This window comes from Leucoraja erinacea, unplaced genomic scaffold (assembly GCF_028641065.1).
Source record: "Leucoraja erinacea ecotype New England unplaced genomic scaffold, Leri_hhj_1 Leri_174S, whole genome shotgun sequence".
In the NCBI taxonomy this organism is placed as follows: Eukaryota; Metazoa; Chordata; class Chondrichthyes; order Rajiformes; family Rajidae; genus Leucoraja; species Leucoraja erinaceus.
In genome coordinates this window covers 154,753-175,484 of record NW_026576056.1, presented here as the reverse complement: position 1 = coordinate 175,484, position 20,732 = coordinate 154,753, and the positions used below count along the sequence as shown (strand labels likewise).

The following is a 20,732-nucleotide window of genomic DNA, read 5'->3' as shown; positions in this document are numbered from 1 at the left end:
ACATATACACATATACACACATACTTCAGAGTCTGAAGAAGGGTTTCGGCCCGAAACGTTGCCTATTTCCTTCGCTCCATAGATGCTGCTGCACCCGCTGAGTTTCTCCAGCATGTTTGTGTACCTACACACATACACATATACATAACATATATGTACATACATAAATTAAAAAATCAAAAGCCAATTTCAACATAATACACATTAGACTCGTTCGAAAAGGGACCGGAGGAAGCCTATGCTTGTCAAGTCCTACCCCCCATTCTTCGCCATTAACAAATGCAAAATTCAATAAACTAAAACAGACAATTCAAATAAAATTACTCCAATCAAGCTATTAAGAAAAAAAGAACAAAAAAATAAAAGAACAATAAGAACAATCACCAATAATTACATCTGTGAGATTTACATTCTCCTTCCTCATTACTGGACTTTTCAAAGATATATCTGTTGTACATTTTTTAAAATTGCATTATATTCAGACTTTGTTTAATCGTTTCGTCACGACCATTCCACAAAACCACCCCACAAATGGAAATACACATACTTTTTAAATTGGTCCGAGCATAATGCTGTTTTAAGTTTAGTTTTCCTCTAAAGTTGTAACCCCCCTCTCTGTCTTGGAACAGTTTTTGTACGTTTACAGGTAGCAATTTATTTTTTGCTCTATAAATTATTTGTGCAGTCTTAAATTCTACCAGATCCTTAATCTTTAAGTTGTGTAATTTTAAATACAGTATATTGGTGTGTTCATGATATCCTACATTGTTTCAAGTTCAAGTTCAAGTGAGTTTATTGTCATGTGTCCCTGTATAGGACAATGACATTCTTGCTTTGCTTAAGCACACAGAAAATAGTAGGCATTGACTACAAAACAGATCAGTGTGTCCATATACCCTGATCTAAATATAAACACACATGAATAAATAACTGGTAAAGTGCAAATAACAGAAAGTGGTTGTTAATAAAAACAAATCAGTGTGTCCACATACCACAATATTAATATATACACACATAAACAAATAAAAGTGCAAATAGCAGATAATGGGCCACCAATAATCAAAGAGTTTTGTCCGAGCCTGGTTTAATAGCCTGATGGCTGAGGGGAAGTAGCTATTCCTGAACCTGGTTGTTGCAGCTTCAGGCTCCTGTACCTTCTACCTGAACGTAGCAGGGAGATGAGTGTGTGGCCAGGATGGTGTGGGTCTTTGATGATACTGCCAGCCTTTTTGAGGCAGCGGCTGCGATAAATCCCCTCGATGGAAGGAAGGTCAGAGCCGATGATGGACTGGGCAGTGTTTACTACTTTTTACTATACGAATACTACGTTTTACTATACGCAGTGTTTACTATACGAATAGCTCTTTTTTGTAATGTGCTTAGTGGTTGTAAGGTGGTTTTGTAGGTGGTGCCCCATACTTCCACACAGTAATTTAAATACGGTAACACAAGTGAGCTGTACAGAATATACAGTGCTCTCTCATTCATAGAAACATAGAAACATAGAAATTAGGTGCAGGAGTAGGCCATTCGGCCCTTCGAGCCTGCACCGCCATTCAATATGATCATGGCTGATCATCCAACTCAGTATCCCGTACCTGCCTTCTCTCCATACCCTCTGATCCCCTTAGCCACAAGGGCCACATCTAACTCCCTCTTAAATATAGCCAATGAACTGGCCTCGACTACCCCCTGTGGCAGTGAGTTCCAGAGATTCACCACTCTCTGTGTGAAAAAAGTTCTTCTCATCTCGGTTTTAAAGGATTTCCCCCTTATCCTTAAGCTGTGACCCCTTGTCCTGGACTTCCCCAACATCGGGAACAATCTTCCTGCATCTAGCCTGTCCAATCCCTTAAGAATTTTGTAAGTTTCTATAAGATCCCCTCTCAATCTCCTAAATTCTAGAGAGTGTAAACCAAGTCTGTCTAGTCTTTCATCATAAGACAGTCCTGACATTCCAGGAATCAGTCCGCTGAACCTTCTCTGCAGTCCCTCTATGGCAATAATGTCCTTCCTCAGATTTGGAGACCAAAACTGTACGCAATACTCCAGGTGTGGTCTCACCAAGACCCTGTACAACTGCAGTAGGACCTCCCTGCTCCTATACTCAAATCATTTTGCTATGAAAGCCAACATACCATTCGCTTTCTTTACTGCCTGCTGCACCTGCATGCCTACCTTCAATGACTGGTGTACCATGACACCCAGGTCGCGCTGCATCTCCCCCTTTCCCAATCGGCCACCATTTAGATAATAGTCTGCTTTCCTGTTTTTGCCACCAAAATGGATAACCTCACATTTATCCACATTATACTGCATCTGCCAAACATTTGCCCACTCACCCAGCCTATCCAAGTCACCTTGCAGTCTCCTAGCATCCTCCTCACAGCTAACACTGCCCCCCAGCTTAGTGTCATCCGCAAACTTGGAGATATTGCCTTCAATTCCCTCATCCAGCTCATTAATATATATTGTAAATAGCTGGGGTCCCAGCACTGAGCCTTGTGGTACCCCACTAGTCACTGCCTGCCATTGTGAAAAGGACCCGTTTACTCCTACTCTTTGCTTCCTGTTTGCCAGCCAGTTCTCTATCCACATCAATACTGAACCCCCAATGCCGTGTGCTTTAAGTTTGTATACTAATCTCTTATGTGGGACCTTGTCGAAAGCCTTCTGGAAGTCCAGATACACCACATCCACTGGTTCTCCCCTATCCACGCTACTAGTTACATCCTCGAAAAATTCTATAAGATTCGTCAGACATGATTTACCTTTCGTAAATCCATGCTGACTTTGTCCAATGATTTCACCACTTTCCAAATGTGCTGCTATGCCATCTTTAATAACTGACACGAGCAGTTTCCCCACTACCGGTGTTAGACTAACTGGTCTGTAATTCCCCGTTTTCTCTCTCCCTCCCTTCTTAAAAAGTGGGGTTACGATTGCTACCCGACAAAACATGCCTTGCTTTCCCCATCACTCCAATACTCCGTGCTACTTTTGCTCTCACATGTTTTATATGGGTTTTCCAGCAGATTTTGTGATCAAGAATCGCACCCAGAAACTTATTTTCGTACACTCTTTCTATTTCAACATTATTTGTCATTACTTTTACTTGTGTATTTATTTTGCGTTTTCCAAACAGCATAAGTTTGGTTTTGTTTAAATTTAATGATAATTTATTCAAATCAAACCATGTTTTTAGTTTACTCATCTCTACTGTGACCACCTCCAAAAGCTGCTGCAAATTGACCCCATCACAGAAAATATTAGTGTCATCTGCAAATAACACAAATCTCAAGAGGTTTGACACCCTACATATATCATTAATATACAAAATAAATAATTTGGGGCCCAAACCCGACCGCTGTGGGACTCCACAAGTTATTTCTAAGCATGTTGATTTGCAGTCCCCTATTTGCACAAACTGATGTCTTTTACTTATGTTGTACAGTTGTACAGGGTCTTGGTGAGACCACACCTGGAGTATTGCGACCAGTTTTGGTCTCCAAATCTGAGGAAGGACATTATTGCCATACAGGGAGTGCAGAGAAGGTTCACCAGACTGATTCCTGGGATGTCAGGACTGTCTTATGAAGAAAGACTGGATAGACTTGGTTTATACTCTCTAGAATTTAGGAGATTGAGAGGGGATCTTATAGAAACTTACAAAATTCTTAAGGGGTTGGACATGCTAGATGCAGGAAGATTGCTCCCGATGTTGGGGAAGTCCAGGACAAGCGGTCACAGCTTAAGGATAAGGGGAAATCCTTTAAAACCGAGATGAAAAGAACTTTTTTCACACAGACAGTGGTGAATCTCTGGAACTCTCTGCCACCGAGGGTAGTTGAGGCCACAGTTCATTGGCTATATTTAAGGGGGAGTTAGATGTGGCTCTTGTGGCTAAAGGGGATCAGAGGGTATGGAGAGGAGGCAGGTACGGGATACTGAGTTGGATGATCAGCCATGATCATATTGAATGGCGGTGCAGGCTCGAAGGGCCGAATGGCCTACTCCTGCACCTAATTTCTATGTTTCTATGTCTATGTGTCTAACCCCTCTGATTCCATACTTTTCCAGTTTTTTGATTAGCAAATGATGATCAATTGTATCGAATGCATGTTTTTTTCAAATCTATAAATACACCCACTGCATATTTCTTTTTATCTATAGAACTGGTAATGTCTTTAATTTACTCCATTAATGCCACGGATGTCGACCTGTTTGACCTGAATCCATGTTGACTATCAACTAGCAATCCGTGCATCTCGATAAAGTTATCTAATCTACTTACATACAGTTTTTATAATATTTTTTTTGAGAACTGAGCGAGTAACGACAGTAATGAATCGCTGTCACATTCCAAGTAAATGGAGTTGACCTCAAAGCGCGCTCAAAATTAAATGCTCAGCAAACGTTGACGGGCCTCTTCGTGTGGGAATACATGTATTTGTAGCACCTGGTACCACAGTGCCTATGATAAGCTTGTCTTTGGTGGCGGCACTACCCTCACCGTGGAACCAAGTAAGTCACCACCTCCCCCCCCAAGCTTTACATGTATGTATATGAATGATCATCGTAAATTCCTCTCAGCTTTTACGCGTGAAGTACTGCTATGATATAAGATATTGTTTGTGGAAGGTTGTGGTTGTTGGAAGTGGGATGAAGTGGGACCGGAGGCCACAGCCTCAGAATAAAATAACGTACCTTTAGAAAGATGAGGAGGACTTTATTTGGTCCCGATGTTGGGGAAGTCCAGGATAAGGGGTCACGGTTTAAGGATAAAGGGGATATCCTTTATGACCGAGATGAGAAAACATTTTTCACACGAGAGAGTGGTGAATCTCTGGAACTCCCTGCCGCAGAGGGTAGTTGAGGCCACACAGTTCATTGGCTATATTTAAGAGGGAGTTAGATGTGTCCCTTGTGGCTAAAGGGATCAAGGGGTATGGAGAGAAGGCAGGTATGGGATACTGAGTTGGATGATCGGCCATGATCATATTGAATGGCGGTGCAGGCTCGAAGGGCCGAATGGCCTACTCCTGCACCTATTTTCTATGTTTCTATGTTTCTATGTCAGAGGGTGGTGAATCTGTGAAATCCATTGCCAGAGAAGGCTGTGGAGGCCGGCAATGGATATAGTTAAGGCAGAGATGGATACATTGTTGATTAGTGCGGTGGAGATGTGGGGAGAAGGCAGGAGAATGGGCTTAAGGGCGAAATATAGGTCAGCCGTGATAGACTGGCGTAGTAGACTTCATGGGCCGAATAGCCTAATCTTGCTTCGGCAACTTATGAAGTTATGAATCACCTGCCATACAGCTGAACCCACCAAGAAAGGCGAAATTCCCAATAGAACCATTTGCAAATTGACAAATATTCCCCCTCGTCCATGAAGATTTTGACTTTGAGCGGAAGACACTGACTTTGGTGCCTTCCCTCACAGTGGGAAACGTTTGATTCTGCAGTGTGGGGATGTTTTATGTTGAACTCTATCATGTGCTGTGTTCTTTATTTTAATGTATAGCTGTATGGTGATCACATTTCACTCTGCCAACAGGCACATGTGACAAATAAATGTGTCATGTATCTTGATCTTGTAGATTCCATATATAACTTTTTCTTGCTGTTGCCAGAAAGGGAATGGGGTGTTCTTTAAATCAGGACGGCTTGAATGCAAGGGGGTCCCTCAGTGGAATATTTTAATTCTGGGTTTGTTTGGATCGGTGGAGGTCTGTGTCTCTGCCATTGTTGGCGTGAATTTACAATCCTGTGAAATTAACTTTCGGCGGCGGAAAGCAGCTAACAGTTAGAAACGTAGAAACATAGACAATAGGTGCAGGAGTAGAGGCCATTCGACCCTTCGAGCCTGCACCGCCATTCAATATGATCATGGCTGATCATCCAACTCAGTACCCTGTACCTGCCTTCTCTCCATACCCCCTGATCCATTTAGCCACAAGGGCCACATCTAACTCCCTCTTAAATATAGCCAATAAACTGTGGTCTCAACTGCCTTCTGTGGCAGGGAGTTCCATAGATTCACCACTCTCTGTGTGAAAAATGTTTTTCTAATCTCGGTCCTAAAATATTTCCCCCTTATCTTTAAACTGTGACCCCTTGTTCTGGACTTCCCCAACATCGGGAACAATCTTCTAAATTCTAGCGAGTACAAGCCGAGTCTATCCGGTCTTTCACATATGAAAGTCCTGACATCCCACGAATCAGTCTGGCGAACCTTCTCTGTAAGCCCTCTATGGCAAGAGTGTCTTTCCTCAGATTAGGAGACCAAAACTGTACGCAATACTCGAGGTGTGGTCCCACCAAGACCCTGTACAACTGCAGATGCTGGAAAAGTGAAGGTACACAAAAATGCTGGAGAAACTCAGCGGGTGCAGCAGCATCTACAGATGCTGCTGCACCCGCTGAGTTTCTCCAGCATTTTTGTGTACGCTGAGCAAACATTGACAGGCCTCTTCGTGCGGGAATACATGTATTTGTAACACCTGGTACCACAGTGTCTACGAAAAGCTTGTCTTTGGTGGCGGCACTACCCTCACCGTGGAACCAAGTAAGTCACCACCCCCCCCCCCCCCCCCCCCCCCCCCCCCTCGCTTTACATGTATGTATATGAACAATAATCGTACATTCCTCTCAGCTTTTACGCGTGAAGCGCTGAAATGATACACAATATTGTTTGTGGAAGGTTGTGGCGGTGGAAGTGGGATGAAGTGGGACCACAGGCCACAGCCTCAGAATAAAAGAACGTACCTTTAGAAAGTTGAGGAGGGGTTTATTTGGCCAGCGGGTGGTGAATCTGTGAAATCCATTGCCAAAGAAGGCTGTGGAGGCCGACAATGGATATAGTTAAGGCAGAGATGGATACATTGTTGATCAGTGCGAGGGGGGGGGTTATGGGGAGAAGGCAGGAGAATGGGATTAAGAGGTCAGCCATGATTGACAGGCGGAGTAGACTTCATGGGCCGAATAGCCTAATCTTGCGGCTGCAATTTATGAAGTTATGAATCACCTGCCATTCAGCTGAACCCACCAAGAAAGGCGAAATTCCCAATAGAACCACTTGCAAATTGACAAATATTCCCCCTCGTCCATGAAGATTCTGACTTTGAGCGGAAGACACTGACTTTGGTGCCTTCCCTCACAGTGGGAAACGTTTGATTCTGCAATGTGGGGATGTTTTATGTTGAACTCTATCACGTGTTGTGTTCTTTATTTTAATGTATAGCTGTAGGGTGATCACATTTCACTCTGCCAACAGGCACATGTGACAAAAAAATGTGTCATGTATCTTGATCTTGTATCTTGTAGATTCCATATATAACTTTTTCTTGCTGTTGTCAGAAAGGGAATGGGGTGTTCCTTAAATCAGGACGGCTTGAATGCATGGGGGTCCCTCAGTGGAATATTTTAATTCTGGGTTTGTTTGGATCGGTGGAGGTCTGTGTCTCTGCCATTGTTGGCGTGAATTTACAATCCTGTGAAATTAACTTTCGGCGGCGGAAAGCAGCTAACAGTTAGAAACATAGTCATAGAAAATATGTGCAGGAGTAGAGGCCATTCGACCTTTCGAGCCTGCGCACCGCCATTCAATATGATCATGGCTGATCATCCAACTCAATATCCTGTACCTGCCTTCTCTCCGTACCCCCTGATCCCTTTAGCCACAAGGGCCACATCTAACTCCATCTTAAATATAGCCAATAAACTGGCCTGAACTACCTTCTGTGACGGGGAGTTCCAGAGATTCACCACTCTCTGTGTGAAAAATGTTTTTCTCATCTCGGTCTTAAAAGATTTCCCCCTTATCTTTAAACTGTGACCCCTTGTTCTGGACTTCCCCAACATCGAGAACAATCTTCCTGCATCTAGCCTGTCCAACCCCTTAAGAATGTTGTAAGTTTCTATAAGATCCCCCCTCAATCTTCCAAATTCTAGCGAGTACAAGCCGAGTCTATCCGGTCTTTCTTCATATGAAAGTCCTGACATCCCAGGAATCAGTCTGGTGAACCTTCTCTGTAAGCCCTCTATGGCAAGAGTGTCTTTCCTCAGATTAGGAGACCAAAACTGTACGCAATACTCCAGGTGTGGTCTCACCACACTGGTCTCAACTGCAGATGCTGGAAAAGTGAAGGTACACAAAAATGCTGGAGAAACTCAGCGGGTGCAGCAGCATCTATAGATGCTGCTGCACCCGCTGAGTTTCTCCAGCATTTTTGTGTACGCTGAGCAAACATTGACGGGCCTTTTCGTGTGGGAGTATATATATTTGTAACACCTGGTACCACAGTGTCTACGAAAAGCTTGTCTTTGGTGGCGGCACTACCCTCACCGTGGAACCAAGTAAGTCACCACCTCCCCCCCTCGCTTTACATGTATGTATATGAACAATAATCGTACATTCCTCTCAGCTTTTACGCGTGAAGCGCTGAAATGATACACAATATTGTTTGTGGAAGGTTGTGGCGGTGGAAGTGGGATGAAGTGGGACCACAGGCCACAGCCTCAGAATAAAAGAACGTACCTTTAGAAAGTTAAGGAGGGGTTTATTTGGCCAGCGGGTGTTGAATCTGTGAAATCCATTGCCAAAGAAGGCTGTGGAGGTCGGCAATGGATATAGTTAAGGCAGAGATGGATACATTGTTGATTAGTGCGGGGGGGGGGGGGGTGGGTGGGGGGGGGGGGGGTTATGGGGAGAAGGCAGGAGAATGGGATTAAATGGTCAGCCATGAGTGACAGGCGGAGTAGACTTCATGGGCCGAATAGCCCAATCTTGCTTCGGCAACTTATGAAGTTATGAATCACCTGCCATTCAGCTGAACCCACCAAGAAAGGCGAAATTCCCAATAGAACCACTTGCAAATTGACAAATATTCCCTACTCGTTCATGAAGATTTTGTGACTGACTTTGAGCGGAAGACACTGACTTTGGTGTCTTCCCTCACAGTGGGAAACGTTTGATTGTGCTGTGCGGGTATGTTTTATGTTGAACTCTATCATGTGCTGTGTTCTTTATTTTAATGTATAGCTGTATGGTGATCACATTTCACTCTGCCAACAGGCACATGTGACAAATAAATGTATCATTTATCTTGATCTTGTATCTTGTAGATTCCATATATAACTTGTTCTTGCTGTTGCCAGAAAGGGAATGGGGTGTTCCTTAAATCAGGACGGCTTGAATGCATGGGGGTCGCTCAGTGGAATATTTTAATTCTGGGTTTGTTTGGATCGGTGGATGTCTGTGTCTCTGCCATTGTTGGCGTGAATTTACAATCCTGTGAAATTAACATTCGGCGGCGGAAAGCAGCTAACAGCTAGAAACATAGAAACATAGACAATAGATGCAAGAGTAGAGGCCATTCGGCCCTTCGAGCCTGCACCGCCATTCAATATGATCATGGCTGATCTACCAACTCAGTATCCTGCACCTGCCTTCTCTCCATACCCCCTGATCCCTTTAGCCACAAGGGCCACATCTAATTCCATCTTAAATATAGCCAATGAACAGGCCTGAACTACCTTCTGTGACAGGGAGTGCCAGAGATTCACCACTCTCTGTGTGAAAAAAAAAATTTCTCCTCTCGGTCCTAAAAGATTTCCCCCTTATCCTTAAATTGTGACCCCTTGTTCTGGACTTCCACAACATCGGGAACAATCTTCCTGCATCTAGCCTGTCCAACCCCTTAAGAAGGTTGTAAGTTTCTATAAGATCCCCCCTCAATCTTCTAAATTCTAGCGTACAAGCCGAGTCTATCCAGTCTTTCTCCATATGAAAGTCCTGACATCCCACGAATCAGTCTGGTGAACCTTCTCTGTAAGCCCTCTATGGCAATAATGTCCTTCCTCAGATAGGAAACCAAAACTGTACGCAATACTCCAGGTGTGGTCCCACCAAGACCCTGTACAGCTGCAGATGCTGGAAAAGTGAATGTATATAGATCTATAGATGCTGCTGCACCCGCTGGTTGATCATCCAACTCAGGTATCCCGTACCTGCCTTCTCTACCATACCCCCTGATCCGTTTAGCCACAAAGGGCACATCTAACTCCTTCTTAAATATAGCCAATGAACTGTGGCCTCAACTACTTTCTGTGGCAGAGAATTCCACAGATTCACCACTCTCTGTGTGGGGGAAAAAATGCTCATCTCTGTCCAGAAATATTCCCCCTTATCCTTTAACGATGTGACCCCCTGTGCTGAACTTCCCCAACATCGGTAACAATCTTCCTGCATGTAGCTTGTCCAACCCTTTAAGAATTTTATACCAAGTAAATGTACGATTCGTCTCAACTGATTGACGTCTTATTTTTTGGCCAGCCGCCATCTGACTCTGACTTGGCCACCAGCCGCCAAGAAGCTAAGACGGTAACGCAAACGGAGCCAGAAGGCCTTTTGATCACAAATCAACTGCAAGAGTCAGTCACCCGGCCACTTCCTCGACTTTAACAGCCTCATGTGCTAGAATGAAACATGTCCTTGCCTGCAAAATCTTTCCCTGTAGCTCAGCCACTCGAGTCCCGTAAATATTCTCTGTACTCCTTCCAGCTTAATGACACCAATTCCAAAGTTCTCCAGCGTTTTCATTGAAGCTTTCTGTACGTTGAATATTAATCAATAAATTAGCTTCACTGCAATTATGCTTCACATTTACTCCTTGAAGCCTGCTCAACAGCATCAAACCTCCGGAGACTTTGTGCCCCACCCAAGGTTTCCGTGCGGTTCCCGGAGGTTTTTGTCAGTCTCCCTACCTGCTTCCACTACCTGCAACCTCCGGCAACCACCTGCAACCTCCGGGAACCTTGGGTGCGGCGCAAAGTCTCCAGAGGTTTCCGTTCAGGTTTCCTAAGTGGGACAGGGGCATTACTCAACTCAGAGAGTGCTCCAAGGATGGACATATTTCCTTGGAGCACCCGAGGCTGAGGGATGGTCTTGTAGAAGAAATTAAAGTATGAGGGAATCGATAGTCTGGGTGTACAGAGTCTTTTCCCTGGGCAGTAAAGTTAAGAACTAGATAGCCTGGGATTAAGGAGAGAGGGGAACGTGTAATTGGAACTTGAGGAACAACGGTTTCAGACCGAGGTTGGTGGATATATAGAACAAGCTTTGCAGATGAAGTGGCTTGTGCCTGGGACAAGATCAATGTATAAAATACACGTTACATGTTAAGACAAGTAAACACTTTTACATGAAGTAGGAGAATGGAGAGCCGGGTGGCATTTTTAAGACGAATGGGGAAAGAAGATCTAAATGAAACCTGAGGGCCACCTCATGTACACGGACGGTGGCAGGTGCAAGGGACGAGCTGCCGGAGTTAGTTGAGGCAGGCACCAAACATTTCGGGAGGCGGTTGGATAGGAACGATTTACAGGGATATGGGCCAAAACCCAGGCAGGTGGGGCTAGTGTAGATTGAATATGTTGGTCGGTGCGGGAAAGTTGGGCCGAAGGGCCAGTTTCCACGTTGCATAAGTCTATGGCGCTACGACATTTCAGCAGGCATGTGGATAGCAAAATATTGAGAGGGATATAGGCGAACCTCTGGCAAATAGGATAGCTTGGATGGGCCGTCTTGGGGGGGCATGGATGAGGTGGGCCGAACGGCGTGTCTCCGTGCAAGTCTGCAGCTGGAACACGCGGTCATCAGCGTTCATGTGTAGGTGGCAATTTGATTCCCTTCATTCGGTGAATTGTTTTCCAATGAGATATAATAGTAAATACCGCCTTCATAGAAACATAGACACATAGAAAATAGGTGCAGGAGTAGGCCACTCGGCCCTTCGAGCCTGCCCCGCCATTCAATATGATCATGGCTGATCATCCAACACACACACACACACACACACGCGCGCACACACACACACGCACGCACACACACACACACACAGACACACACACACACACACACGCACGCACACACACACACACACACACACACACACACACACGCACACACACACACACACACACACACACACACACACACACACACACACACACCACACACACACACACACACACACAATATATATATAAGCTGGGCAAAAGTACAACTTTCAATCCACCACCTCATCACCAGAATCATATATATATATATCAAGATAACGCAATGATATTGCTTCTTTGACAGCAAATTCCAGAGAGGACCTAGCCTATGACGGAAAAGAGGTTGTTATAGAGACATATGGGATACTTGTCTATTATGAGATAATGACAATAAATTTAATCCAATCCAATCCAATAGAATCATAGAGCGATACAGCGTGGTAACATCACCCTCGGCCCAACTTGCCCACACCGGCCAACGTGTCCCAGCACCCTTGAGTTGCCCAGTGTTCCACTTACTCTGTCCCTCATGCCCACGGACACGTCAATCGGCTCGCCCGCCAGTCTATTTCACTCCAAGGAAAGAAGCCGCGCTCATCCTAATTTTTCCTGCAACGCAATCCTGGAAGCCCATGTGCCATTTTGAATTATTGGCATTAAATGATAGTACTTGCACTAGCTTGTACTCACTAGAATTTAGAAGATTGAGGGGGGGTCATATAGAAACTTACAAAATTCTTAAGGGGTTGGACAGGCTAGATGCAGGAAGATTGCTCCCGATGTTGGGGAAGTCAAGAACAAGGGGGTCACAGTTTAAGGATAAGGGGGAAATATTTTAGGATCGAGATGAGAAAAAAAAATGCACACAGAGAGTGGTGAATCTGTGGAACTCTCTGCCACTGAAAGTAGTTGAGGCCACAGTTCATTGGCTATATTTAAGAGGGAGTTAGATGTGGCCCTTGTGGCTAAAGGTATCAGGGGGTATGGAGAGAAGGGTATGTACAGGATACTGAGTTGGATGATCAGCCATGATCATATTGAATGGCGGTGCAGGCTCGAAGGGCCGAATGGCCTACTCCTGCACCCAATTTCTATGTTTCTATGTTTCTATGTTTCTATCATATTGAATGGCGGTGCAGGCTCGAAGGGCCGAATGGCCTACTCCTGCACCCAATTTCTATGTTTCTATGTTTCTATGTTTCTATCATATTGAATGGCGGTGCAGGCTCCAATGGCCGAATGGCCTACTCCTGCACCTATTTTCTATGTTTCTATGTAACTCAGCACCTTTGGGGAAAGGAAACGGGTGATGTTTCTCTCACGAGCAAAACCCCATTGGTTGATTGTGATTAATTGTATCTTTCTTTTTTCTGGATGTTCTAGAGGAGAAAGCTGAACGAGAGCCAACATTGTCAATCTACTACCCGCCAGTGGGCCAGAGTAAACAAACTAACCAAGCGGCAACGGTGTGTCTTCTCGCGCCGTTTTACCCCAACAAAGTCACTGTCAACATCACTCTGACGGAAACAACCGAGGTCAAGACTGGAAACGTGCTAACCCAAGATGGCTATTACAGAACTTCCGGTTTTCGCGAGTTCCCGCACGCCCCTCCGCCAAAAACCATCGGGTGTTCTGCCACGTACGGTGGTCGACTTATCGAAAGGACAGAAAACATAAGCGCACTTGGTGAGAGTTACGAATTATAAAATCAATCGTTTGTACAACCCTTGCTTTTAAGACGGACATTCGCATTATAAGGGTTTCGGCCCGAAACGTTGCCTATTTCCTTCGCTCCATAGATGCTGCTGCACCCGCTGAGTTTCTCCAGCTTTTTTGTGTACATTCGCATTATATTGGCGGTTCAAAACAAAGCTTAAATTGCACATGGTTTATCTGCAACAGAGTTACCTGATCCAAAGCGAGAAATGTATTTGGCACTGGGTATCTCCGGTATTAAAACACTGCAAAGACGGGATGGTTCCAAGAGGGTGGAGCGGGTCCAGGGTTCGAACCTCTTGCCCGATCGCTAGCAGTTCTCTCAGCGTTGCCGTGTATGCCGCTCTCTGCCATCATCAACTCAGAGACCAGTTTGGGACTAAAAAAACCTTTCCCAATGATCTCGGATTGAACTGAATTATAAAAGAGGAATCAAAAGCGCGGCTGAGTTATTACTGCCATACAATGCAGATAGACAACCGTTAGAGCGTTAGATGGGAAATCTAAAGTCAGTACCGAAAATTACATCATGGGCCCGATTAATAATTCATATGTTCTTTTACAGATAAGCCCCAGCCATTGATCTGCGAAACAGGAACGAGCAGCAACTATACTGTAACAGGTAATCAGGATAGACAGACAGACAGACAGACAGACAGACAGACAGACAGACAGACAGACAGACAGACAGACAGACAGACAGGCAGGCAGGCAGGCAGGCAGGCAGACAGACAGACAGACAGACAGACAGACAGACAGACAGACACAGACAGACAGACAGACAGACAGACAGACAGACAGACAGACAGACAGACAGACAGACAGACAGACAGACAGACAGACAGACAGGCAGGCAGGCAGGCAGACGGACGGACAGACGAATTTGATGAACGAACGGACGAACAGGCGGACGAACGAACTGAGAGAGAAGCAGCCAAGCAGCTATAGGGAGCGAGGAAGAGAGAGAAAGGACATATAGATGCGGACATAACCAGGCCGTTCGCCGTTCAGGCAGAGGTTTGTGGGTGATCAGCCTATCAAGGATACAAGATGATTGATTAGGTCGGTTATATATATGTACATACAGGCGGGCATGAGAAGAGAGGGGTACAGTGGTGCACTGGCACGTATCCACGCGTTACATCAATACATTACTATAAAGTCATACATGCAGCATATACTGATATACTCTTAGGGCTAGCGGAATCAAGGGGTATGGGGAGACAGCAGGAACGGGGCACTGATTGTGGATGACCAGCCATGAGTGCATTGAATGGCGGTGCTTGCTCGAAGGGGGGAATGGCCTCCTCCTGCACCTGCTGCCTGCGCATCTATGTATCTGTGTAATTGAGTCATAGAGTGATAGAATGACGTGGTCCCTTTCAACCCAACTTGCCCACGCCGGCCAACATGTGCCAGCAGCATTAGTTCCACCTGCCCGCGTTTGATCCATATCTCCTCCAAACCCGTCCTATCCACGTACCTGTCTAACGGTTTCTTAAATGTTGGGGGTCGTAGAGAAAATGTTGGGATAGTCAAGATAGGCAAGAGACTCTGTGCATCTACCCGATCTATTTCTCTCGTGATTTTATACACCTCTGTAAGATCACACCTCATCCTCCTGCACTCCAAGGAATAAGAGTCCCAGCCTACTCAACTCTTCCTATAGCTCGGACCCTCTAGCCCTGGCAACATCCTCGTGAATCGTCTCTGTGCCATTTCCGCTTGACAATAGTAACTATGATTCTCAGTTTGAGAATAATAATAAATAATAATACATTTTATTTATGGGCGCCTTTCGAGAGTCTCAAGGACACCTTGAATCATGGGTGCAAGCGCCTGACATGCAGAAAATGGCACATTCACACTCCTATCATTTTTATATATCTTACAAAAACTCACAAAATTCTTAAGGGGTTGGACAGGCTAGATGCAGGAAGATTGTTCCCGATGTTGGGGAAGTCCAGAACTCGAAGGGCCGAATGGCCTACTCGTGCACCTATTTTCTATGTTTCTATGTTTCTATGTTTCACAAGGACCCATTCGACTAAAGGGACGATTTTCTTTTTTGATATACAGATATACCCGAGACCAATTTTATGACGTTGACGGTGATGGGTTTGAGGATTCTGTTTGTTAAGAGCGTTGTCTTCAATGTCTTGATGACGGCCAGGGCCTGGGTCTTCTAAGGTGAGTTTACACCCCAGCGGTGCGAACATTAACTTCGACAACTTCAAGTAACCCTTGCATTTCCTCTCTCCCTCCATCTCTCTCCCCTTCCGATTTCCCGACCAGTGTTACTGTCTCCGAAGACATTTTATCTCTGTTTGCGTTACCTTCTCCCAACCAACAAGGATCTATTCTACTAACAAGGATCACCATTCCCTTTTTCCTATTTTCATACATCACATCTAGGGTTAGGGTATGCTAGCTTTCATTGCAAAAGGATTTGAGTATAGGAGCAGGGAGGTTCTACTGCAGTTGTACAGGGGTCTTGATGAGACCACACCTGGAGTATTGCGTACAGTTTTGGTCTCCAAATCTGAGGAAAGGACATTATTGCCATAGAGGGAGTGCAGAGAAGGTTCACCAGACTGATTCCTGGGATGTCAGGACTGTCTTATGAAGAAAGACTGGATAGACTTGGTTTATACTCTCTAGAATTTAGGAGATTGAGAGGGGATCTTATAGAAACTTACAAAATTCTTAAGGGGTTGGACAGGCTAGATGCAGGAAGATTGTTCCCGATGTTGGGGAAGTCTAGGACAAGGGGTCACAGCTTAAGGATAAGGGGGAAATCCTTTAAAACCGAGATGAGAAGAACTTTTTTCACACAGAGAGTGGTGAATCTCTGGAACTCTGTGCCACAGAGGGTAGTTGAGGCCAGTCCATTGGCTATATTTAAGAGGGGGTTTGATGTGGCCATTCTGGCTAAGGGGATCAGGGGATATGGAGAGAAGGCAGGTACGGGATACTGAGTTGGATGATCAGCCATGATCATATTGATTGGCGGTGCAGGCGCGAAGGGCCGAATGGCCTACTCCTGCACCTAATTTCTATGTTTCTATGTTTCTATATAGTAGCTGGATGATGAGCAGATGTTCATTATGTACCGAACACAAAATATAACGGACGAAGGGAGACAAAAATGATGGAGAAACTCGGCGGGTGCAGCAGCATCTATGGAGCGAAGGAAATAGGCAACGTTTCGGGCCGAAACGTTGCCTATTTCCTTCGCTCCATAGATGCTGCTGCACCCGCTGAGTTTCTCCAGCATTTTTGTGTACCTTCGATTTTCCAGCATCTGCAGTTCCTTCTTAAAGACATATAATGGACGAAGCGTTGGAACTTGGGATAACATAATGTGGAGCTACTTAGGAAAGTAGACTACACATTGTTTGAATCTAAGAGCAGCAAGAGGTTGGGCTGCAGTCCCAAACAGTGGCGGACCTAACACTGCCTCGCTACTCCGGCGTTGATTCCTGGCCGACCGCACAGTCTGTGTGGCAATAGAACTCACGGCAGATGGAAAGTAACGAGATTGAGAAACATAGAAACATAGAAACATAGAAAATGTGTGCAGGAGTTGGCCATTCCGCCCTTCGAGCCTGCACCGCCATTCAATATGATCATGGCTGATCATCCACCTCAGTATCCCGTACCTGCCTTCTCTCCATACCCCATGATCCCTTTAGCCACAAGGGCCACATCTAACTCCCTCTTAAATATAGCCAATGAACTGTGGCCTCAACTACCTACTGTGGCAGAGAATTCCACAGATTCGCCACTCTCTGTGTGAAAAAAAGTTTGCATCTCTCTAATTGAACTTCCTTCTAATTCGTTGCACCGTCTCCCTCTTCCCATTCCAGGCTCCAGTCATCGCGCGAGTGCCTCTTCCCCGAAGAAGTCTTCGCTCCGCCAGAGTGGATTCGTGGCGTCAACAGAAACAATTGGGGAATCGGTTCCGGAGACCTCACATCCGGCACCAAAGACGCGCCTTCGCTTAACGCAAAACAGAAGATTTTAAACCGAAGCTTCAATAGTTTGGAACGCGGCTAACTTTTATCCACTGGGTAATGTTGTATCCAGTGTCCGTTTAGTTTATTGCCACGTGTACCGAGGTACAGTGAAAAGCTTTTGTTGCGTGCTATCCAGTCAGCAGAAAGACGACACATGATTACAATCGAGCCATTTTAGTTATTCAAGTTCTTGTGTTGCAGTTGTCTAATATCTTATACCCGGCAAATTAATTAGATGCGTCATAGCTGAACGTACATAATGTCCGGATTCATCTTGTAGTGCTTAGACCGGTGGAAATCGTGTTTTAAATCGCTTATCACATTCACGCGATACATGTGTGGAGTTTATATATCCTGCTTGGAAATAATGTTACTGCTATAAAAAAAGTCATTAAATCAGCTGTCCTCACACTTTCTTTAGTTTAGCTGAAATATATAGTCTGGAAACAGGCCCTTCGGCCCACCCTGTCCATGCCGACCAACAAACACCCCGATGCCAGTTTTATTATGTAGTCAAAGGCCAATTTACAGAAGCCAATTAACCGTCAAGCCCGCACGTCTGTGGACTGTGGGAGGAAACCGGAGCACCCGGAGAAAACCCACGCGGGTCACAGGGTGAAAGCTCAATGTCCGACCAGACAGCACCCGTAGCCAGGATCGAACTTGGGTCACTGGCGTTGTAAGACAGCACTGTGCCGCCCAGCGCAGTGTTAGAAACATAAAATATAGGTCATGGAGTAGGCCATTTGGCCCTTCGAGCCTGCACCGCCATACAATATGATCGTGGCTGATCATCCAACTCAGTATCCTGTACCTGCCTTCTCTCCATACCCCCTGATACCTTTAGCCACAATGGCCACATCTAACTCCCTCCTAAATATAGCCAATGAACTGGCCTCAACTACCTTCTGTGGCAGAGAATTCCACAGATTCACCACACTCTGAGTGAAAAATGTTTTTATCATCTCGGTCCTAAAAGATTTCCCCCTTATCTTTAAACTGTGACCCCTTGTTCTGAATTCCCCAACATCTACCCACCCCGATACATATCGTTCCATTCCCTGCATATTCATATACCTATCTAATCTGCTCTTCTGCACAGAAGGCGGGCAATTGGGGTCCCTGTACCAGCGCCATATTCCCTCCCTGCCTGTCATGTCACCTCCAATGCAAGACGGCACTTGATGCCAAACAAAGATTTTAACATTTAATTATAGAGGCGTCGCTCACGACGTGAATTTTGCGAGTTACTCTGCCAGCTTTTTATTACAAACGTGAATTTAACCAATATTAATGTTTGCCGAGCTGCAAATCATTGATGTATTCAGTGCATTGCGCGGATAGAGTGTGTGTGCTACCTTGGGTTACAAGTGAAGATTGAGAACCTTGTATTGAGCAAAGGCTGTCGCTGTTACTGTTTTAAATTCAATTATCAATAAAAAAAATACTATCTTTAACGGTGCGTTGTTAGCACGTCTCTCTTCCTCAAATAGAATAGCCTTCCGCAATATGGACAGCCGGATATTTAGAATGCATGCAACCTAGTGATAGATTATGGAGCAAAATGGAAAGGTTGGAGGCTGATGGTGAACAAGGTAGTGCTGAGGCGCCTTGCTGACCTTTCTCACCAAAGTCTTCCACAGTGCACCAGGCCAGGAAACATAGACATAGAAACATATAAATTGGGTGCAGCAGTAGGCCATTCGGCCCTTCAAGCCTGCACCGCCATTCATTGTGATGATGGCTGATCGTCCCCTATCAGTAACCCGTACCTGCCTTCTCCCCATATCCCTTGACTCCACTAGCCCCTAGAGCTCTATCTAACTCTCCCTTAAAGCAATCCAGTGATTTGTCCTCCACTGCCCTCTGTGGCAAGGAATTCCATAAATTCACAACTCTCTGGGTGAAAACGTTTTCACGGAAAATCTTCTGGATGGTTTGAATATAAAGCACCACATTTCACAATCCAACTGCTCTGGTGCCCATTATTTTCTCCTGAATACAGCACCTAAAATCGATCTTCAATGTCAAGACTGAAGAGTGTGGTCCGCTTGCAGAGGTTCGCCGTGTATAAAATCATCAGATGTCTCTTCCCCCAGAGTAGGGTAATCAAGGACCAGAGGTCATAGGTTTAAGGTGAAGGGGAAACGATGAAATATGAATCCGAGGGTTCACATTTGACACACTCCGGTGGGTGTTGGGAACGAGCTGCCAGAGGAGGTAATTGAGGCAGGGACTATCGCAACGTTCAAGAAACTGTTAGACAGGTACATGGATAGGACATACCTCCGTAGGACATGTACAAACGCCTCCGTTGCCATGCTGTGAGAACGGAGAGGTTGAGAAGGAGTTTCTTCCCAGAGGCCATTAGGACTGTGGACACCTATCTCACCAGGGACTAACTTTACTGACCCACTCGGCTGCTTTTTTTTAATTGCTTTTTTATTCCCTTTTTCCCTTCCGCTCAAAATATTTAATATGTAAAAGAATATGTGGTTCTGTTCCATTCTGTTTCTAGTTTGTTTGGTTGTTTGTTTGTTTGTCTTTTCAAACCAAGTCCGCGAGCATTACCACTTTTCATTTCACTGCACGTGTGTATGTGACGAATAAACTTGACTTGACTTGACTTGACTTGTTTGGAGCGATATGGGCCGAACGCATGCCGGTGGGACTAGTGCAGCTGGGACATGTTGATCGGTGTGGGCAACATAGAAACATAGAAACATAGAAATTAGGTGCAGGAGTAGGCCATTCGGCCATTCGAGCCTGCACCGCCATTCAATATGATAATGGCTGATCATCCAACTCAGTATCCCGTACCTGCCTTCTCTCCATACCCCCGATCCCCTTAGCCACAAGGGCCACATCTAACTCCCTCTTAAATACAGCCAATAAACTGGCCTCAACTACCCTCTGTGGGAGAGAGTTCCAGAGATTCACCACTCTCTGTGTGAAAAAAGTTCTTCTCATCTCGGTTTTAAAGGATTTCCCCCTTATCCTTAAGCTGTGACCCCTTGTCCTGGACTTCCCCAACATCGGGAACAATCTTCCTGCATCTAGCCTGTCCAACCCCTTAAGAATTTTGTAAGTTTCTATAAGATCCCCTCTCAATCTCCTAAATTCTAGAGAGTATAAACCAAGTCTATCCAGTCT

General features: G+C 45.2%; 1 long non-coding RNA gene across 3 annotated transcripts in view; it reads left to right on the top strand.

Moving 5' to 3' along the window:
* The window catches only part of LOC129716148 (uncharacterized), a 32,295-nt gene extending 13,277 nt beyond the window's left edge, over positions 1-19,018 (top strand). For 2 of the 3 annotated variants that reach the window (XR_008726594.1, XR_008726596.1), the window contains exons 2-5: positions 13,228-13,530; positions 14,126-14,182; positions 15,640-15,750; positions 17,430-19,018. This is a non-coding gene — a long non-coding RNA (uncharacterized LOC129716148). Of the gene's footprint in view, positions 1-8,258; positions 8,362-13,227; positions 13,531-14,125; positions 14,183-15,639; positions 15,751-17,429 lie in introns of those variants that run through there. The other variant, XR_008726595.1, reaches the window with a different exon arrangement.
* Positions 19,019-20,732: the final 1,714 nt, after the last annotated feature.